Source organism: Lissotriton helveticus, chromosome 10 (assembly GCF_964261635.1).
Source record: "Lissotriton helveticus chromosome 10, aLisHel1.1, whole genome shotgun sequence".
Taxonomy (NCBI): domain Eukaryota; kingdom Metazoa; phylum Chordata; class Amphibia; order Caudata; family Salamandridae; genus Lissotriton; species Lissotriton helveticus.
In genome coordinates, this window is record NC_136071.1 from 910036909 (window position 1) to 910059259 (window position 22351).

Sequence of the window (22351 nt, forward strand, 5' to 3'; positions counted from 1 at the left end):
CATAAAGAAACCAAAATAAGAAACCAAAATTGTGAATGATTTTCCATTCTACCAGGAAATCGCTTCAAATCCGTAACCAACAGTTTCTCAACCAATGGGAAGCCTGGAAATTGTATCTGTAAAGCACACACATCTATATACACTAACACACACATAAGAGGGAGAGATAGAGATCGATAGAGATATACAACTAAATAAAGCTTTAGTCAAAAGCTGGGAGCAAAACTATCACAATTATTCATAACTGTAGGTCAGGCATTTTCATTTAACAAATCACTGAAGCTCTTACAAAATGCAGCAGGGGTCCAAAGCAATAATAGTCATTTAAGTAGAGGAGCTTTGGGACTTCAAAATTATATGCTAGCTAATGTTAGAATCTCAGAAGCTAAAGGCTTTAAGAGAATTGTATGGGATAATTAACTTTTACATTTATTGTTCCACAATGAAGCTTTTCCTAAGTAATTATGTTACAAATCTCCTAACAGTAGTATTTGTGCTACTTACTGCTTTTTGCTAAGGAGCAGTGAAAAAGGTATTACCAAAGTGTGGGATGAGAAATGCCTGTACAGTTTGATCTACTTTGGATTTCAACAAGGGGGCCGTTCTATAGTTCTCAAAATAAAGAAAAATGTGTCAAACTAAGATGGACACATCTTTGTATCATGTAAAAGATGGTGTGGTGAGCTCATTTTTCTGTGAAGGGCCACAAACATGATAATCACTTGTTTAAGTGAGAGTAACTGTTAGCCAACAGACACCCTGTCACAAATGTTTCAAAAGAATAAATGTTATGTAGACTCTGTAGCATCAATATGGGAACAATCAACCTGCTTCTTGTAATGGTATTTTTGAATGAGTGACAATCGATCGGACATTTATAACGTGTTGAGAAACAGACCGTCTAATACTGTTGGACCTGATATTCTTGGAGTGAATTCCACAACATTTTATCCTCAATCCTCCTGTGATTGCTGGCACACTTTACCATTGCTAACCGGTACTAAAGTGCTTTTGCTCTCTCCCTAAGACATGGTAGAATTGGCTTGGACCCAGCAAGTCCCTAGTGAACTGGTACTACATGTATCCAGGGCCTTTAAATTAAATGCTGCTAGTGAGCCAGCAGCAATGATTCTGCCATCCACGTAAGTATCTGGTTAAAACCCCTAAGGCCTGCCTTTGCATTCTGGGTGTAAAATTTTAAATTGCTATTTCGGCATGACAAAATACATATTTTAACTGATATTAAAGTAAACGTGTACCTGAGCAACTGTGTGTATGTGTATGTTGTTGTGAATAAAAGATCTTCTGTAGCCAAGTGATGTATAGATATATATTGTAGATTTATTGATAAGTTAACAGCATCAGAAAGTTACGGGAAGATGTAAAGTCCAGGTGATGCCCCACCAGGAGCAGCCTCTCCTGCTCAGCCTGCACACTCCAACTGACATTCCTAACCTCACCAGGCACCCTTGCATTTCACGACATCATCAATCATCCAACATTCCAGACATCTCCAAGCACACCAACACTCATTCTGGTTGAGCAGTAAGGAAGAGATACATAAGCAAGGGGAAAGGCAACAGTAGATCATAACACATCACCATTCCTAAGGAAACCAAAACACAATAAAAGCAATTGAAAGTACACAAGGCAATCAAATTAGAAAATACATTCAAATATAAAAGATGCATGAAAAGATATTGAGCAAATGAATCAAGGAACATATCTAATAAATGAAATGCATGACAATTCATTATGCAAACGAATTCACACATCTAGAATCAAAAATGAAAGTTTTATGAAAAAGCATCAGGCTTAGACAATACCAAAATTCAAGTCAAACATTTCAAAAGTAAAACCAGAGAAGCCTCGTAAAACTTAGATCAAGTTAAACACAGAGAAGCTTCATAATAAGAGGTCTTCTCCAACACAGTCCAAGCAGGGAAAACCTTTCACCCACACAATCCATACAGTGAGGGTACACACTGAGAAGCTTCGTAAGAAGGTGTCTTCTACGCAGTCCAAACAGGAAAAACCTTTCACCCACACAATCCAAACAGTGAGGGTACAAACAAAGAAGCTTCATAAGAAGGTGTCTTCTCTTAACGCAAACCAAAACAGTGAGGGAAACTTTCCACTCACAGGTGACACACTAATGTGAATCAATACCCACAAAAATGTGATTGGTAAACTAAAGGTTACAGGAAAACTAAACTCGATGGGTTACTACCGAAGTCAAAACACAACAACGCACACTAGAGTGACCAGAGTGATAAGGGATACTACACTACACACACACACACCTCCTCTATTCCATGCAGATAGATAAAACCAAAGAATGACGAGTAACATCACAACCCCTAGAGGAAACCAATACCATACTATGTATACGAACAGGGATATTACACACTCCCCTCCTCTCATTCCATGTAGATTCAATATGCTGATAAATAGAACCAATTTCATTTCACAAAACTGCAACATGCCCCCATAACAGTATTGTAAAAACACCCAGTTATATACAGTTGATATGCACGAGTAGGTCACAACATCTGTAAGATAAGAAATTAAAACAATAAACGTAGTCACCGTCGTCCAATCGTTGGGGCGACATCTCATTTAAGATGCTGACCGTACATATGTGAGTGAACTATCATCCGAAGAAAGTTGATCTGGCTAGAGCTTGTTTATGCCAGAAAGGTAGATACTCCTACTCGTTTTGAGTTTGAAGAAGATTAGATCATTTCCATTTAGATCGGCCTCCAATAACAGTTCCTCTCGTATCAACGCTGTTAAGGAATGACAAACAATTCCTCACTACGTTGAGCTCGAAGCGGCGTGGTTTGCAAAATCAAGTGAACCTGAAATGCTAAACCTAAAATGGCTGCACGTACTGACGACACCGCGCCGGATGGCTCCCGGCCTCACGGTGCACCAAAACGTTTTCAACAGCCAATTTTCATGAGGAGAGACGTCAAAGAACGGAAAGGAGGCTTCGCGCAATAGCTGAATAATGGTAAGTGCGCGCGAATAGTTGTGTGCTCGTGGCACCATATGAATGCGTGTGAGTAGTACAACTGTCAAAAAGGGAACTACGGATAAAGTACAAGTAAATTCCCAAAATAAAGATGTCCTGAGTCGCGGTAAAAGACACGGCCAGGACCTTCAAAAATGGCGCTCCGTAGACAACAAGCTGCCACGGCGTCTCTTCTAGTGACAGACAGTGCTGCCCACACAAAACCAGTCATCCTTTCAAGCTCGTATAGGTTCAAACTCCCCGGTATACACTGAGACCTCCACAAAACTGCACACAAGAAAAATCCAGACGTCCCTCAACGGAGAATTAGCACCAGTTACCTATAAAAAATAAAAAGTGACTCCGCCAACTTTCTCTTGTCATGTGTCGCTCAGGGTACTATCAAGCAACCACGGGTTTAATGGCCTGTACTGCGCTGCTCTATCGCCATGTCACCAAACAACATAGCAGGCACTGATCTCCTTATAGGCAAAACAAGAACTGCTCTCTTTTCACACGCCAGAGTGCGACGCGGCAGGGTGATCAGGACAGCAGTGTCTAAATGGAGCTTGTGGCTGGAAGATGAAATAACACACACAGGGAAAAGTAAGGTAGGGTCAGAGGCCAAAGTTTAAAGACTAACTGGGATATGTAGCCCCAAACTGACATTTGGAGTAGTGTGGCTCACTGGTTAGAGGCGGCAGGCCTCAGAGCAGAAGTCAGCCTGGGACCAGGGTTCAATTCCCGACGCGGCAGGGTCGTGGACCTTGGTCAGCGGACTCGATAATTCTCGCTTCGGTGCTTACTCTAATCAGGGGTTCCACTCGGCAACTCTGGGCATTAGCTTGCCTAATCTCCACAACGGCCCCACCAATTCCCGGGATGCCTGGCTCCACCTTGGGGACTCCCAGCAAGGGACCATCCCACAGGAAAAGCCAGGACAGGTTCCCCAGAGTTATACAGCGCCGGGACGCCCCGTTGCTGGGGCAGCTGTGCGCTTTACAAGTATACTACATACATACATACATGTAAATACAAAATATATACCAGCGTCTATGCAATAAGAGAACACAAGAAGATAACTAACAAGACTCAAAATTGTAATGTGGCAAAATAACAAACATTTATGTGTGTGGATTCCCATCATTCACCACACCTGGTGATCAGCTTCATCATTTGGGTATCCTTTTTGTGTAAATGACAATCCAGCTCTATCAGAATCAGAGCTATCGAGTGTCAATGATAAAGTTACCGAGATGAGCAAGTTTTGAATGTGTGGGAACCAAAAAATCTTTTTTATAAGTGCAGTGCAAATAGTGGAGTGCAAGAAGGAGTATATAAAATTGATGCGTGAACAGACTGAAAACTTTATTAGTGTCAGTCATGATCAAGGGTTAAAAACACAACTCAGGGACCAGTTTTGACAAATAGCTGTCCTCAACAGAAATGGTCAACATGTTTCAGCACTTAAAGGCTAGAGATTAAGCCAGGTGCTTTCATCAGGACCTCTACAGATAATAAAGCTACTGCTATTCACAACTCAAAAAAGGATATACTGTGAGTATAACGTCTCACAATCCGAAATCCCTCGTAGTGTCAATAGATTTCTTATTAGTACAAAGGACAAAACCTCGCCCCACCTGGCCTGCACACTCCAACTGACATTCCCAACCTCACCAGGCACCCATACATTCCACGACATTATCAATCATCCAACATTCCAGAAATCTCCAAGCACACCAACACTCATTCTGGCTGAGCAGTAAGGAAGAGATACATAGGCAAGGGAAAAGGCAACAGTAATATGTGTGTGTATATATATATATATATATATATATATATATATATATATATATATATATATATATATATATATATATATATATATATATATATATATATATATATATATATATATATATATATATATATATATATATATATATATATATATATATATATATATATATATATATATATATATATATATATATATATATATATATATATATATATATATATATATATATATATATATATATATATATATATATATATATATATATATATATATATATATATATATATATTACCTACTGGCGGTCGCCAGTAGGTATATATAGTTAGGATTTTTTCCCTATGGGTTTTTTGAAAATTCTATGTCTAATAACTTTGGCGTTTGTGGACGGAATTGGCTGAAATTTTCAGGAAAATGGCACATTTTGTTTCTGAGCAGCCCCTGAAAATTTGGGGGGGTTTCGTCAAGGGGGGGCCGAGAAAAAAGGGGGGTCCCAAAACGTGTTTTTAACATTGATTTTTCCATAGGGTGGTTAGCCTCACTTTTAGCCCGAACGGCTGAATAGATTTGCACGAAACTTGGCAAAATTGTAGGGACTGGTAGCCCGATGTGCCTTTTGTAGGTCTCAATATATGTGCTCCAGTGGATTTTGAGAAATTAACGTTTAAAAAAAGATATATATCTGTAGCAGCGGACCGGGCAGCGCTCCAGGACGCGTACCTTTCGCGCAACGGAGCTTTGTGAAGCGAAGCTGATTGGTTCTCTGGCGTCTGTCAACATTCCAAAAAGTCCGTAGCTGCCGCCATCTTGTCTCTCGGTAGGATCGAGAGACAAGAGGAGGCCAAAACAAAGGGGCAAATAACCATAAGGGGGCATAGTAGATCCTCCCTGACCCCCTAGGTTTAATGTGGAGGCTTTAAAACGGCCCCGCGGGGCAAAAAAAAATAATTTTTTTTTTGTTTTTTTGCGTGGGTAGCGCCCGGTCCGGGAACCGGGAAGCTTTCTGGGCAGCGTACTGCAATGAAAAATGAATGATAGACTTTTATTTTTTAAGGATTGTTTATTGTGTTTAATAATTTATTAAACTTTCTAACGCGGCGCGTCATATGACGCATTACGCGACAACGCAGGTCCAGAATATAGTGAAAATGTCTCCACCAACCAGCGGACGGCACACAACCCCTTTCAGCAGGCTAAATAGTTCTGTTAAATGACAACAGAAGGGACAGGCAACAAGAACCATCAGTCAAAGAGGGGAGGGCAAGTTCTTCTCTACCGGGTCACGTTGGAGCGCTACCGGAACTGATCGAATTGGTAGTCTACAGTGTTTCTGGATGTTTCAGACTGAAGCTGGCGTTAGCATGAGAGCACCACCATTTCGTAGCTCCGTCGTGGCCATTCCACGAGCAATCATGCTAGGCGCTCCCCACCAGAAGCCTGCGGGAGTCGGGGGCCCCCCAAGACTTTTGTAGAATCTTCAAGGATGAGGGGACGCTTTCGAGAATGGAGCCCAAGCTCTAGCAGACAAGCGTCCGAGTTCCAAGGTGTCGCAGGCCCATTTTAGTGGACCAGGCCCAAATCTGAAGAGATGGCCGCCATTTTGAGAGTCCTGTGGCAGCCGCCTATCGCTGCGCCGCAAGAGCGGGAGCAACTCAAGTACATGGTGAGCGAGACGCTGTAGTCGAAAGAGCGGGCGGTAAACAGCTGAATAGCGGAAGAGGCACAGTGTAGCAAAAGCGGGCTGAATGGCAAATGAAACGGAAAAGGGGTGCCCCACTACAGCGTGTCTTTAGGTGAAACGGATTGTGGGACAAGGTGAAGAATGGAAGAGTCACCAAAAGGAAAAAAGTTCCGCTTGACCCCGGGAGCCGGCCACCTATGTCGGGGGCGATCTCAGGCCACACCAGGGCAACACGACTTGGGGAGGGGGCCGGAGCCAAGCGCCCCCTCCGAGTCCGCGACATGACACCGTCCCTCGGGGGCCTCCGTCAAGCGGTTCAGGGTGGCACCGCATCACAACAGCCCCCACTTACTTTAAGAATAGTGAAGATGAAGCAATTGCAAATAGGCTTCAGACAATGTTACAAGCACTCCTCAAAACTTTGAACTTTCAGAGTGCATGAGTTGGGACAGCGAGGGGTGATTTGGTTTCTCGGATTTGGTTTCTCGGACTGTTTTTCTGGTCTCTCACCACTGGCATAGTTTAACGTTTTCTTGTTTCTAGGACATTAATAGGTTTTATCATTACGTTATGTTATCGTTTCTTTGTTTGTTGTTTAATAAAAGTTCATGTTCATCAGTGGCCTACTGATTTTCGTTTTCCTATTTTTTTCTTTCCAGGTTGTTTCATGGTAAAGTTTCTGTTAACAGGATACAGTGATCACTTCGTTATTATTGCATATGTCCTTTTCACTAGGGGTGCTCTCTGGTCGGGCCAGATGACGTATCTCTAGTAAATGGTCCGGGTGAAAAAGGTGCATCAATCAGTGGGGAGTAGATAGGCATGACAGATTACAACGGGGGAGAAAGGTCCGCATTACGTACCCTTTCACTACTTGCAAAGATTTTCCTACGTTTATATGCAAACAGGGAATACCTCCAAAAATAACTAATTCCCAAACAGTCAATGTTCGGACAATCAATCAATCAATGAGGAATGAAATAGGTACGACGTGTTAAAGGCTTGCGTTACCTACCCTTCACTATCTGCAAAGGGAGAGAGAATATTCCTATTCTTCCTCGTTTGCAGGTAGAGAAGATCCTTAAGAGAATTAACTTCGAACAATTCAATGCTCGATTGAAACAATCAACAAGGGGTACTGTGAACACAAATGAACGCCGCTTATGTACATACGCATTGCTATTTTCAACAGGTTGTTCCTAATGTTTCTATTTTAGCGAGGTCAAAAAGAGATCCCATTAGTGGCCTACTGATTTTGCTCGATTCCTTTTGTTTTTTTACACGATTTTTCGCTATCTGCAAAGACTAAACAGAGTATTGCGACTCTGTGCTTGTTTGTAAATAGAGAATGAACCAAAGAGAACAATCAATCAAATGGAGAGAGAAGCAGGCACGACGTATTACAAAGGGGGCAAAGGGCTGCGTTAACTACCCTTCACTATCTGCAAAGAGAGAGTACTCCTAATAGAAATGAGGGGTGGGGGGCAGTATTCAAAGCAGATCAGTGTGCATAAACACGAAAATGTTTTTACTTACCACGTACTTGACATTCGACAGCTTATGATATTTGCTATTAAAAAACCATTGAAATTCACTGAAAAAACCATAGGTTATAGACTATATATAGTTAGGAATTAGCATTTACAAAACCTTGAAAATTCACTGAAAAAACCATAGGTTATACACCATATATAGTTAGGAATTAGCATTTAAAAAACCTTATTTTACTCACACAAAACCATTGAAATTCCATATATAGTTAGTTGCACTAACTATATATCGCGCACCCGCAATCCACTGCTGATCATGTCACATATTACATCATTCATGACATGGTCAGTGACATCACTGATGACATCACTGATGACATCTCAAATGACATCACTGATGACATCACTGATGACATCTCATTTGACATCATTCTTGTGCTAATACGATAAACCTCTTCAGACTCTAATATAACCTTAGATACACTCAGTGTAAACAGACACTCACACACTGCCACTCATCCATGGAGTTACTCACACACCCAGTCAGTCATGCAAAGAAACAATCTCACCTCCATTTCTTCAACTATACAGTTAAACACACCTTACTTATTGAAACATATACTAACACATATTTACTCTCTTATACAATCCCTGATACAAGTTCACAATGATCGATACAACCACTCACTCATTCAGTGGCTCTCATGCACAGTTATTTATATATGCCAACTCTCACATGTACTGTGTTTTACATATGTACTTACTATGACATGTAGCATTGAGATATCCATTCACTCATCAATACACTCATGCACACAGTCAACTGCCCATGTAGCTGTTTCCACATGCACTCTTGAACTCATACACCTAGTGAATAAACTGCTCACACATCTATGCATAGAGTCACACACCTTCCAGCCACCCCCACACAAACTCAATCTCCCATAGAAATACTTGGGCAACCAATTAATAACACATATAGCCTCTCGTATAGCTAATGATCAACACATGCAGCAGTTTACAGAACAACAGACATAATGATGCACAAATTAAGACAGTTTAGTCACTAACCCATGCATTCAGTGAGACACATTTAATCACTCACTCATACAGTCAGTCATGCACCTACTAAATCCTTCATCCAGACACTTATACATCCACTCAAGACATATTTTAACTTTACAGAAAAATACAGTCACTGCATGTTGTCATCAGTGATGTCATTTGAGATGTCATCAGTGATGTCATCAGTGATGTCACTGACCATGTCATGAATGATGTAATATGTGACATGATCAGCAGTGGATTGCGGGTGCGCGATATATAGTTAGTGCAACTAACTATATATGGAATTTCAATGGTTTTGTGTGAGTAAAATAAGGTTTTTTAAATGCTAATTCCTAACTATATATGGTGTATAACCTATGGTTTTTTCAGTGAATTTTCAAGGTTTTGTAAATGCTAATTCCTAACTATATATAGTCTATAACCTATGGTTTTTTCAGTGAATATATATATATATATATATATATATATATATATATATATATATATATATATATATATATATCAACAAATTTACATTTTTAAAACAAATCTAAAACAAGTAAATCATGAATCCATTTGCTATTATAGTTATTGGATTACACATATATTTTTACATACAAAATGTCATGTGCTTTTACATTAACACGTATTCAAAATGTACAACAAAACAACCATGAGGCCAAATAATCTTGGGAGATCAATGTTGTTTTAGCGCGGCTCCATCTTTATCCGCGTGTTGCTCCATGCATATTGGGACAAGCAGGTCCCTTCCTCAGGGGCCTCTAAAAAAAAATATATGAACCAAGACCATCATTATCCAAAAACGCTACCTATAACTTCTAGCCTGACCAATATCTTCCTACATCACCGTTGGTCAACAACATCCCCTCATTCCATTCTCAATCAAATGAATGATGAACAAAAAGGTGATAAACTTGCATTACATACCATTAATTATCAAAGCTGATGTGCAAAAATCCCGTAGCAATCCAAAATCCTAAACTTCTGTGTCTCATAAAAACCACCAACCTATAGGAACACTTTCCTTATAACCCACCAGTGGTTAAAGCATGCTTGAACAGTGCGATGTATTGTGATATGAAGTTACTCACTTAAGAGACTGTGTCTAATGGTTGCTATCATCTGAACAGCAGCCTCATCAATAAAGATTTGTAACATATGTGAACTGTATCAGTACATACTCAATCTTCCTATACCCACATGCCTCACCAAGTGCGTAGTGCTACATCGTAGCATATGTTTCTCGTTATGTAACCGGAGTCTATGTGAACAAGCTGCGCCTGCAATAAAAACAACTTGGGCAACATTCAAATATGCGTATTCCGGGAGCTGGTTCGCGACAATTCGAGAGTCTGCCACTTGTACAGCATGGGCTTCCAGTCGGTCTCAAACCAGCTCCCGGACCTAGAAGACCGCCCTCGCAAATCCCTACCTGTTGAATATTCATCTTCCAACCAAACAGACTTTCCGGATTTCGAGACCGCCAACGCAGCTCTTACTTCTCTGTGATTCGCTGCAATTGACAACCGCCAATACACTCTGGAAGGTACACCTCCCCAATTAAGTCAATTGCGACCCAGCCTTAACATGGGATCCCTCTCCCACGCACCCGGCCCTGGCAGATCAGTCACCTCGGCCTGAAACTAGTTATCACAGTCAAATGTTTACAGACATAACATTGATAATGTCCTGATGATCCTCCTATATTTTCTGTAAGGATCGAATCGCCGTCGACTTGTTGTCCACCTTATACACTTTGATATTTAAGACTAAGTATGTGTAATGGTGGTTCTATTATAATCTGTTTGTCATACCAAAATTGTCTTATACAAACAACCTTACTCTGCCTGAGCCTTTCTGTTTAGTTTTATGTTATGTGGGCTTGAACGCAGGCTTGTGTCCCACTGTTAGAAAAAATGTGTGCTACTTATTTTTTTGTTTATCTCATATACTGCTTATTAATATTATATATTCATTGTTTTCCCACACTTTCACCAGAAACCAATTGCTGCCTGCAGCACGTATACTGGCACATGTCACATGACAATTCATAGGTGGCAGTTGATTTTTGTGTATTCCCAGACAGTGAGACCGGGGGGGAGGGGGTGATAGCTGGTGACAGGATGGGCCATCGATGATTTGATGGGGAGAGTGCGGAGCGGTCAATTACCACACTTGCCTAGCCCATCACAAAGACTATGCCTCAGCACACTCAGAAAGTGTTTCACACAAGTCATTACTGCCCCCTGATAAGTTGGGGCCAGGGCAGAGGCAGGAAATTCCAGACATCTCTGTAGGTGGGGAGAACTCTAGAAGCTTCTCCTCCTTCAAAGTGGACCCTCAGATGAAACTCTTCAAATCACTTCTGAACCTGTAGACTTTGCCGGGAAGAAAGACTGCCTCATTGTGAAGTCTGCCTTGCTGACCTGCTTGCTGCCCAGGCTTGCTGTTGCTGGACCAGGACTCTTCTGCTGCCATGATATGCCCTGCTGAATACAGCCTGCCTGTGAGGTTCCGTGACGATTTTTGCTCGTGTTTGTAACACTGTCGTAAATACATAATTTTGGTATCGGTGAACCGCAAATGATCCATTTAGTATATCCTGGTGTTTTCGCTATGCTACGAGCAAGAGCACTCCTGTTACCAACACATTTGTGATTTACCCATGGCATCCATCTTAGATCACGGAAGCCATTTTGTATTCCTTGCCCTCACATAGTCAATGGACACGCAATGACCTCTTTTTAATTAAGGACACGTAGGCTTTGGCCGGCGATTCACCTTGCAAATGACACGTGCACCTTAGGCCAGCAACGCTGTAGCAGCATGACTCGGCAAGAACTGCCCCCCCAGCCTGAGGCCAGTCCTGCTATACTGGTTCTTGTGTTCACTGGCCTGATCATGATTAGGCGGCCGAAGCTGGTAACCGTGCCCATTTACGACCCACAAACATTTCTTATCCTGTCTTTCTATCTTCTACACCTGGCTCTGCTCCTTTCCTTCTGGGCCTTTATTAGGGGGAGGTAACGAAATTTACGATGAGGCGGTCCGGGTCTTGAATAAAGAATTGACATGGGATTATGATGGACTAGTGGGAACCCCTCATTTGTAATGTTTTGACATCAGATACTGTTGACGATTCCTGTGCAACGCCAAATATTTACTGTATAAAACACGAATGTTTAGAACTGTGGTAACATGTAAAGAATTTGCCTGAAGCCCAATATTTAGTATATAAGGAGCAATCCTCTTTGTACAAATCGAACAGGCTCCTAGATACTGCCCATGTGTAGTTTCTGTGACTTCTGTGTCCCTGCAGTAATAAACCTTTGGTCTTTGACGCCACCATCGAGAAGCCCGTGTTTCTGTTTGTTTGTGTACCAAGACAGGTTGAACTCCGGGGTCTTCGGGTGTTGTCCCTGACACCTCTGGACGGAACGAAAAAGTCCAGAACTCCATTTGGCGCCCAACTCGGGGCGACGTCATTCGGTACCGGTCCAAAAGCCTGAAGAATTCGAGGAGCTTCGTGTGAAGATTTCAGAGGGAGGCGCCCCACTTCATCGATCCCGGCATATCGCAAAAGTGGCCCCGACGTCCTCTTCCACGAGGGTTCCCGTTCAGACGGCTGCAGTGCTCCGTTGCCTTGACCGTCGCCCTGTCTTGGACCCGAGGTACAGTCCTCAGTACGGCGAAACGTGACGGGTTTCTCCTTGGTGACGTCTTCAGTGCCTCAGTTAAGTATTCAGTGGTTGCTAGTTAAATATTTTGTGAGGATTGCTCCCGTTTGGATAATCCTTTTAGTTCTCAGTTCAGTTCAGTTCTGTAAGGTTATCACTGGTTATTCTAGTTACGATAATCATTCTGTTCAGTTCAGGTATCGATACATTTGTCAGTTCTGGTAGGCCTAAGTTCTTGGTTCGAGTGCGCATCTTTTCTGTTTGTGTCTTGTTTGTCTTGTGTTCCAGATTATAAAATGGTAAGTCGGAAAAATTGTATGTTGTCTTGTTTTAGTTGCAACAGTGATTCCCGGTTGGAGGACTCGTGTTTGGTTCCTCCGATTGGAACTCCCCTTTATGATCTATATTGCAAATTTGGTGTGGGCCCTATCTCTTATAATGAGGTATGGATCCGCTACACAGAGAAAGACGGTGTCCTTAGTTGGCCACTACATGGTAGTTTCGAACCTGAAGTTCTCGATAATCTAGAAAGAAGGTTGTTTAAGAAGAAAGCCCGGCCGGCAATGTTTGATTCTTTCCGTTATTGGCGAAAAGAATCTAAACAGAGAGAAATTAAAAAGCTGAAGAAAGAACAGAAAGAGCAAGAGTTGACTTTAGAACAGTCTGCTAGGCAGCTGCAACTCAACGAGTCTGAGAAAGCGATGGAGGTGGCCGATAGAGAGCGTAATTTAGCGATAGACAAGTGCTATCCTGCTTTGCCATCAAGTACGGCTAAGATAGTAGAGGACCCTGAAAAGGATCCCCTGTTGTCTTACTTGTTACGATCACCCCCACCGTATGCACAGGGTGCTACGGCTCCGCCTATACCGAATGTTCAATTACCGGTTGCTGGACAACCTGGTGTCCCTGTTCTCGCTCCCCTGAATCAAGTTCCTGTACCTCCTGTGGTCAATATTAATGTTCCTTCGACAACCCCTCTTCCAGGGTTGCCGACCTCTTTACCTATGGCTGTATCGCTCACACCTGCTAGTTCACAAGCTATCTTGCCTGCTACTCCTACTGTTCCTAATCTATCTGTTCCAACTGCTACTCTATTTTCTGCCTCTGCTAATATTATGACTCCGCTTTCTGTTCGTCGAAGAATCACTGATTCTGTCTCTAATATTCTATCTCCTTTCTATAAAACTCTGATTAAGACTCCTACCTCTGACTCTGTGCAGAGACGTAGTCAGCTTCCCAGTACTGAAGAAAGAGGAATACTAGATTCCACTGCTCTTAGATGGGTTTCGAAAGTTGGAAGATATAATGTACAAAATGTATTAGATACATTTATGCAATGGAACGAACCGACACAACGATATGTGTTCGATGAAATGTGTTTCCTTCTACGTGAGGAATTGGAAGAGGATGACCCTGAATCAAATTTAGGAGAATTAATTAATGTTCAGAAAGAGTTTGCTACAGGTATGATAGTTGGACAAAATATAAAAGAAGCGATGGAACTGGTTCTAAGTTATAGATCCGACTCATCCCTTCTTTCACCGAGAGAGTTAGAGAAACGTAGTACGAAACGAAATCGTCAATATCCAATGAGAGAGGTTCCACCAATTTGGCGTGAAGCTGTGCAAGCTAATGCACCGCTTGGTATTGCAGCCGCTCCGGCCCAATTCCAGAGAGTATGGATACATATTCCATGGAAGCGAGCTGAAGTATTAGCAGTAAAACAGGCTTTGCCAGATCCGCGTAAAAATCCTGCAGGATACTACAAAGAGTTGGCTCAAACAGTCGACGCTTGTGTATTGAATCTTGCTGACCTAGATCTGCTATTTGGTAACGTAGTACCGCAACCAATTTGGGCTAAAATTCGTAAAGAGAATCATCCAGTTGCCCTAGGTGGTGACTGGGCAGCTATAATTGCAGCAGATGGTCAACAAATAGGTGGTTCCAAACCTGAACCTTTAATTGCTAATTTGCCTGGTAGAATAATAGATTTCATGAAAACCTTAATGCCTGCATTACGCGTTAACTGGGACAAATTGTCCGCGTGCAAACAAAAGAAAGACGAAAGCGTCTCCGACTTTTTCACAAGATTCGAGGAGACTTTCGTGGATCATAGTGGTCAGGATATGAGCACAAAAGGGGGCCAGAGATTATTTGTCGATAAATTTGTGCACAATCTGTTGCCAGAACTTAGTAGTAAATTAAAGAATTCTGAAAGTGCGTGGGCTGTCTCTACGACTGCGCAAATACTTGCGACTGCTCAATACTACGAAAATAGGGATAAAGAAGAGAAGGAAAAATCAGATAAAAAGACGAAAGATTTAAAAACTAAAGTACTTTTACAACAAGCTTATCCGCCTCGCACGAATCAAACTAATATGCAGCAAGGGTCATATCAAAGAACGGATTATAATTTTCAAAGGCCACAATATCAATGGAATCAATGTGCTTATTGCAAAAAGGAAGGTCATTACAAAAGTGAGTGTCCAGTTCGGGCGCAAAATAATGATGCGGCCGCTCAGAGAGGTCGTGGTAGTTCTATGCAAAACTCTAGAGGTCGAGGACGAGGTGCTATGCCTCCACAGACAAGTGATCGCCCCTCTAATTATTTCGACCAGCGTAATGGACAATCTGCCCAACAGAATAGGTCTCCACAGTATCATGTTGAAGACTATTATGAAACTAGTGAGGAAGGTCAGCAAAGTGAATACTAGGACAGCCATGGACAAAGAGAGGGAGTAGTATCAGTACCAGTAGATCAGAGTGGGCCTTATGTCGCGGTAGCAACATCAGGTATAGTCGAACCGTTTCTGTTGGATACTGGTGCAGCAAAAAGTTCTATCATACATGCAAAACTCCCTGGCGCACCTTTGTCTGGCTCAACAAACGTTTCAGTAGGTTTTTCGGGCGCCCCTGTTCACAACCCTGTTTCTGGTCCTTTGTCTATTTCTGTTGGACCCCGTCAATTGAAAGCACCCCTGATTCTGACGACAGGTTGTAACGAAAATCTGCTTGGTTTAGACTTGTTAAAACGCCTGTACGCGACATTGTACTGTTCTCCAGCAGGAGTACAGCTTACGTTGGGTAAAAGAATCATCTCCCCGATGTACTTGTCGATGGATGCGCTCCCACCAGAGCTGCGTTCACTCCCTGATACTCTTTGGGCGACTGGTCCTAATGATGTAGGTCTCTTGGAAATTCCACCCTATATAGTAACTTTGAAAGCAAATGTCAAACTTCCACGAATTCCACAATACAGAATCTCTAGTGAAGGTGAGCGTGCGCTCCTACTGATAGTACAAGACCTGATCAAGAAAGATGTTGTAGAAGAGACTAGAGGTAATGTCTGTAATAGTCCTGTACTGCCTATTTTGAAACGAACTGACCCTACAAAGCCTCCAGTATATAGGTTCGTAATTGATCTTAGAGAGGTTAATAAAATTGTGATCCCACAGTTTCCTGTGGTTCCAGACATTACTGCATTGTTAACGTTGATTCCCGCTACAGCAGCATGGTTTTCAGTGGTCGACTTGAAAAATGCCTTTTTCAGCATTCCGATAGCCGAGGAAAGCAGAGATATCTTCGGTTTCTCTCTAGGAGGACGAAGTTTTAGATTTAAACGCGCTCCACAAGGTTATTGTGAAAGCCCATCCATTTACAGTCAAGCATTAAAAAGCCAGTTAGATTCCTTCGTACTTCCTAGTGGTTCTGCTTTAGTACAGTATGTCGATGATCTTCTAGTGGCTGCCGATGACAAGGAAACTTGCAAAACAGCTACGATTTCTTTATTGCATCACTTGTCAGATTTGAATCATAAGGTGTCACCTTCAAAAATGCAATACTGCTGCCAAGAAGTGACCTACCTAGGTCATCTCTTGTCAAAGGAGGGAAGGAAGTTGACCCCAGAGAGAATAAAAGCAATTACACAGATGAATGTTCCTAGCACGCAGAGAGAAGTGCGTGCCTTTTTGGGTATTACCTCCTATTGTAGGCAATGGATCCCAAATTTTTCTCTTTTAGCAAAACCATTAGTAGCCTTGACTAAGAAAGGTGTTCCAAGTCCGGTACCATGGTCTGTTGAATGTCAGCAGAGTTTCTCTGAGTTACGAAATGCACTGTGTTCAGCACCTGTATTGGGTACACCCGACTACAGTAAGCCATTCACGCTCTATGTCCACGAGAGAGAAGGTTGTGCATTGAGTGTTTTGACGCAGAAATTTGGTGATAAACAACGCCCTTGTGCGTATTTTTCATCAACATTAGATCCAGTAGCTAGAGCATTGCCTAGTTGCTTGAGAGCTACAGCCGCAGCTGCAGCTTCCATTCGACAATCTGCTGGTTTAGTAATGAACAACATGCTAGTAGTCATGGTTCCTCATGCTGTGGATACACTCATGAACCGAACCAAGACGCAACACCTTACCAGTGCTAGATTATCAGGCTATGAACTGACACTATTAGCTAGTCATATTCAGATCAAAAGATGCAATGTATTGAATCCAGCAACATTGTTGCCGACTAGCCAAGAGTCGAGTGATTCCGAACCACACGACTGTTGTTTCAGAACTGAGGAAGAAACAAAAGGACGAATCGATCTAAAAAATACTCCGTTGTCAGATCCAGATGGCACGTTGTATGTTGATGGGTCTTGCTTCAAATTGGAGAATGGTGATGTGACTGCTGCTTATGCAGTAACGACTTTGAGTACGATTGTGGAGACTGCAAGAGTGAGTCAGAATTCTGCCCAGGCTGCAGAATTGATCGCGCTAACAAGAGCGTGCATTTTAGCTAAGGGAAAGAGAGTGAATGTGTTCACAGATAGTCAGTACGCGTTCGGCGTGGCCCATAGTTTTGGCCGTTTGTGGAAAGAAAGAGGTTTCATTACGTCCCATGGGACTAAGATTCAACATGGTCAGCTAGTTAATGACTTGTTGGAATCCCTAACCTTACCGACTGAAGTTGCGATTGTGAAATGCAGTGCTCATAAAGCAATCACGGATGATGTTGGTCGTGGGAATGCTTTTGCTGATAAAACTGCAAAACAGACAGCTAGAAATATGATGAGTAGAATGTATGTTGCAACGTCTACAAGATGGATTTCTGAGTCTGGAATGTGTGAAGACACAGTGGAAAGCGTGAAAGAAATTCAGAAAGAGGCGACTGAGGAGGAAAAACGTGCATGGAGAGAGAGCACGGGTAAATTGGACTCGAGTGGGTGTTGGATTGACTTGTCGGAACAGCAGCGTTGGATGTTGCCTGATGCGTATGTGCTTGCAGTAGTGACGATGGCACATGGAACAGCGCACATCAGTTCAAAAGGGATTTGTAAGATGTTGGCTCCGGTCTGGAAGAATGACGGGATTAGTAGGTGTGCAGAGAGAGTGGTGAGGAATTGTATGGTATGCTTGATGCATAATCCTGGCAAGGGAATCCCCACACCTGCAGGTCACTTCGCTCCTCCTTCCTGCCCCTTTGAAGTGATCCAGCTAGACTTCATTCACATGGACCGTTGTAATAACCTGAAATACGTCCTAGTGGTAGTTTGTGCTTTTTCCAGATGGATCGAAGCATACCCACTAAAGGACAATACTGCCTTATCCACTGCCAAAATTCTTCTCAAAGAATACTTCCCCCGATACGGAATGCCACGGATTGTATGGTCAGATAACGGAAGTGAGTTCGTAGGGAAAGTTATGCAGAGTGTGTGTGCCGGCCTAGGGATTAGGCAAAAATTTCATAGTGCGAATCATCCCCAGTCCGCGGGTTTAGTCGAGGGTTACAATGGCACCCTTAAACTGAAGCTCGCTAAGATACAAGCATCCACGGGTTTGTCCTGGCCAGACGCATTGCCTTTGGCTTTGCTATCAACAAGAGCAACTGTACATTCTAGAGTAGGGCTTAGTCCCTACGAAATAGTTTTCGGTCGTCCTGCAAATGTTTGGGGGGTACCTAGACCGAAAGAATTTAAGCAGCTGGAATACCCAATGTTAATTGATTACCTTTTCGACTTGACTGCTAAATTGAGTCTTATTCACCAACAGGTTTTCGACGCATTGCCAAAGCCATCGGAGAGTCCAGGCCATCAGCTGAAACCGGGTGATCAGGTGGTCATCCGAAATTTTGCAAGAACGAAAAACCTTCAGCCCAGATTTATTGGCCCTTTCCAGGTCCTGCTGGCAACGAGAACTGCTATTCGTGTGGCCGGAAGAAGGAATTGGATCCATACGACTCATGCTAAACGTGTGCCTCTGCCCCTTCCTTACGACAACTGGGTAAAGAAAGGAATCGGTGCCTCTGAAACGGAACAAGTCCCCAGGTTCATACCTTTCAGCGATGCAGAACTAATCACGGATTCACCAAATTCTGACTCTCCTCCTGAAACGGCTCTTTTGAACCCTGAACATTTGTCATCTGCACCAAAAGAACATTTGTCATCTGCGAACGTGAACATTGCCACGTCAGCTGAAAATACATTGTTTCCAGATCAGACAGCTCCTGCAAAACTGAGATACAACTTACGTTCTCGCAATATGGACAAATAAAGCAGGAAACTGCCTATTTTCAGATTTGAATTTGCTATACATTGCCTCCAGCCAGGAAGTTTGCTAATACTTTGTAATCGTTTCTTTTTGCTTTAAAAATTGCCTTGCCGTCTGGGTAGCCGTAGGGTCGTGGCTGTGTGCCTAGTTGAATCTGCAGGGGTCTGACACAAGGTCGATCTTTCTGTTAGTTCTGGGAACTCCCAGGGCTGATAGAGGCATTTTCATCTACGTACACATCATCAGTGGTCGCGAACGGTCGTAGAAGATGGAGCTTCCTGAGCTACAACGAGAAAATGTAATTTATGTTCGCAGAAATAGACTGTACAGAATACTACACAGCAAATGCTTTCTAATGCAATGTGCGGTTACATTTTTAATTGTTTTGATGACGCTGGTGGGTGGAATCGTCTTTGGCGTACATTTGATTTTTGTGCCAATAGCTACAGTACCTCCCCTTGATCCTACTACTTCTACGGTTTCTTCTATGCATTCTTTTCACTCATTTCCTGAACACGAACAAGCTCGACGCTCAGAATTTATTAATAATACATTTGTACAGCTCTTGCATCAACACCAACTGATAGTTAATACTACAAACTGCTGGGTGTGTGGCTTGATACCTCACACTATGGATAAAGGCATTCCCTATCTAGTCTTGCCTTTCAGCTATAATGGATCATTTCAGGCTTTTCAGACCATTTTTTCATATGCCCTTGAGACCTATCCTCCGCGTCCACCACGGTCCACTAAATACAACTCAGCCAACAAAGCTTTAGTCCAGGGAATTATTGATATGATTAAAGACGTCAATAATACCCCATCTTATCCTAGAGATGAATTACTGGTGTATCTGAGTTGGAACTCTACAGAGTATCGCCTTAGTTTGGGAGAAAGCAAGCGTAAAAGCTCCACTTCAGTTTGGGTCGTGCCTCACCGAGGTCAGGTCTGTTTGCAAGGAAATGGGAGAAATCCGAGAGCTCAGCTAGGGAAGAGTGAGTGCGTTGAGACTTACGTATTTCCGTCTAACTCCTCCCCTGCCTTTCTGACTGCTAGGGGTACCTACTTCATTTGTCAGGACAGAGCATATACATGGCTGCCTGCTGACTTTTCAGGTTCATGTTATATTGCTCGATTGTTACCTCCGACATACACTGCTTCTTCAGATTATCACAAAACCAGAGTAGCAAGAGGTGTCTTCAGCAAGGAAGATACCGCTGGTCAAGAAGCTGGAGATTTCTTTCAAGGGTTTCCTTCCGTTTTGGGGGCCTATGGCCAATAGTAGAAATATTCGTCAACTAACACGGGTAGTTGAATCTACTATTACAGAAACTGCTGGTGCCCTTAGTAACTTAACAGCTGAGCTTCAGGCGGATCGTCTCATGACGTTGCAGAACCGTATGGTTCTAGATGTAATACTTGCAGATCGAGGTGGGGTATGCAGAATGATCCAATCGAGCTGCTGTGTCTTTATTCCAAATAATGCTCCAACAGTCTATGAAGCGATCTCTAAGCTACATAAGATTTCCGACTCTATACACGTAGATAAGGGAAACTGGTCCTTCATGGAGTGGTTTTGGACTCTGGTATCAGCGTGGGGATGGAAGGTTCTGATGGTTATTGGTGTCAACCTAGTATTTCTGTTCTCGTGCTGTCTTATTATCCAGTGTGGTCCCGCTCTGTGTAGTCTCTGCGCTGCAACCTGTTTCAGGAAACCACCTGCATTAGGAGAAAAGGCACGAGGCAGGATGATGATACAACGACATGTCGCTGACCTAATGAGCATAGAAATGGACTCTGACTCTGATATAGACTAAGTAATTGCCTATGTAAGGGCAAAAGGAGGGTCTGAGGTTCCGTGACGATTTTTGCTCGTGTTTGTAACACTGTCGTAAATACATAATTTTGGTATCGGTGAACCGCAAATGATCCATTTAGTATATCCTGGTGTTTTCGCTATGCTACGAGCAAGAGCACTCCTGTTACCAACACATTTGTGATTTACCCATGGCATCCATCTTAGATCACGGAAGCCATTTTGTATTCCTTGCCCTCACATAGTCAATGGACACGCAATGACCTCTTTTTAATTAAGGACACGTAGGCTTTGGCCGGCGATTCACCTTGCAAATGACACGTGCACCTTAGGCCAGCAACGCTGTAGCAGCATGACTCGGCAAGAACTGCCCCCCCAGCCTGAGGCCAGTCCTGCTATACTGGTTCTTGTGTTCACTGGCCTGATCATGATTAGGCGGCCGAAGCTGGTAACCGTGCCCATTTACGACCCACAAACATTTCTTATCCTGTCTTTCTATCTTCTACACCTGGCTCTGCTCCTTTCCTTCTGGGCCTTTATTAGGGGGAGGTAACGAAATTTACGATGAGGCGGTCCGGGTCTTGAATAAAGAATTGACATGGGATTATGATGGACTAGTGGGAACCCCTCATTTGTAATGTTTTGACATCAGATACTGTTGACGATTCCTGTGCAACGCCAAATATTTACTGTATAAAACACGAATGTTTAGAACTGTGGTAACATGTAAAGAATTTGCCTGAAGCCCAATATTTAGTATATAAGGAGCAATCCTCTTTGTACAAATCGAACAGGCTCCTAGATACTGCCCATGTGTAGTTTCTGTGACTTCTGTGTCCCTGCAGTAATAAACCTTTGGTCTTTGACGCCACCATCGAGAAGCCCGTGTTTCTGTTTGTTTGTGTACCAAGACAGGTTGAACTCCGGGGTCTTCGGGTGTTGTCCCTGACACCTCTGGACGGAACGAAAAAGTCCAGAACTCCACCTGTGTGGACCCAGAACTTCAAGAAATTTCAAAGAGTCAAATTACTGGCCTCCTCGACGTCCACTCAGGCTGCCATCGACTCCGGCCTAGCGCGACCCAGCTCGTCCTAGCAAGCACCAATGGCTTTTTCTTAGCAGACACCGGCCTTGCGTAAGGCATCGCATTCCCTGCACATCACAGCGCAAGTCTCCACAAGCCCCACTGGCTTCCTCAATGATGACCCAGCGCCTCACTTAACAGCTCTACGTCGCCGGCCCTCGGCCAACAACACATCTTGACGC

The 22351-nt window shown here is 42.9% G+C and overlaps 1 protein-coding gene across 1 annotated transcript in view; it reads right to left on the reverse strand.

The window, feature by feature from the left end:
- Positions 1-22351, reverse strand: part of IGF2BP3 (insulin like growth factor 2 mRNA binding protein 3) — a 1020294-nt gene that overhangs the window by 894410 nt on the left and 103533 nt on the right. The gene's annotated exons all lie outside the window — the stretch shown is intronic.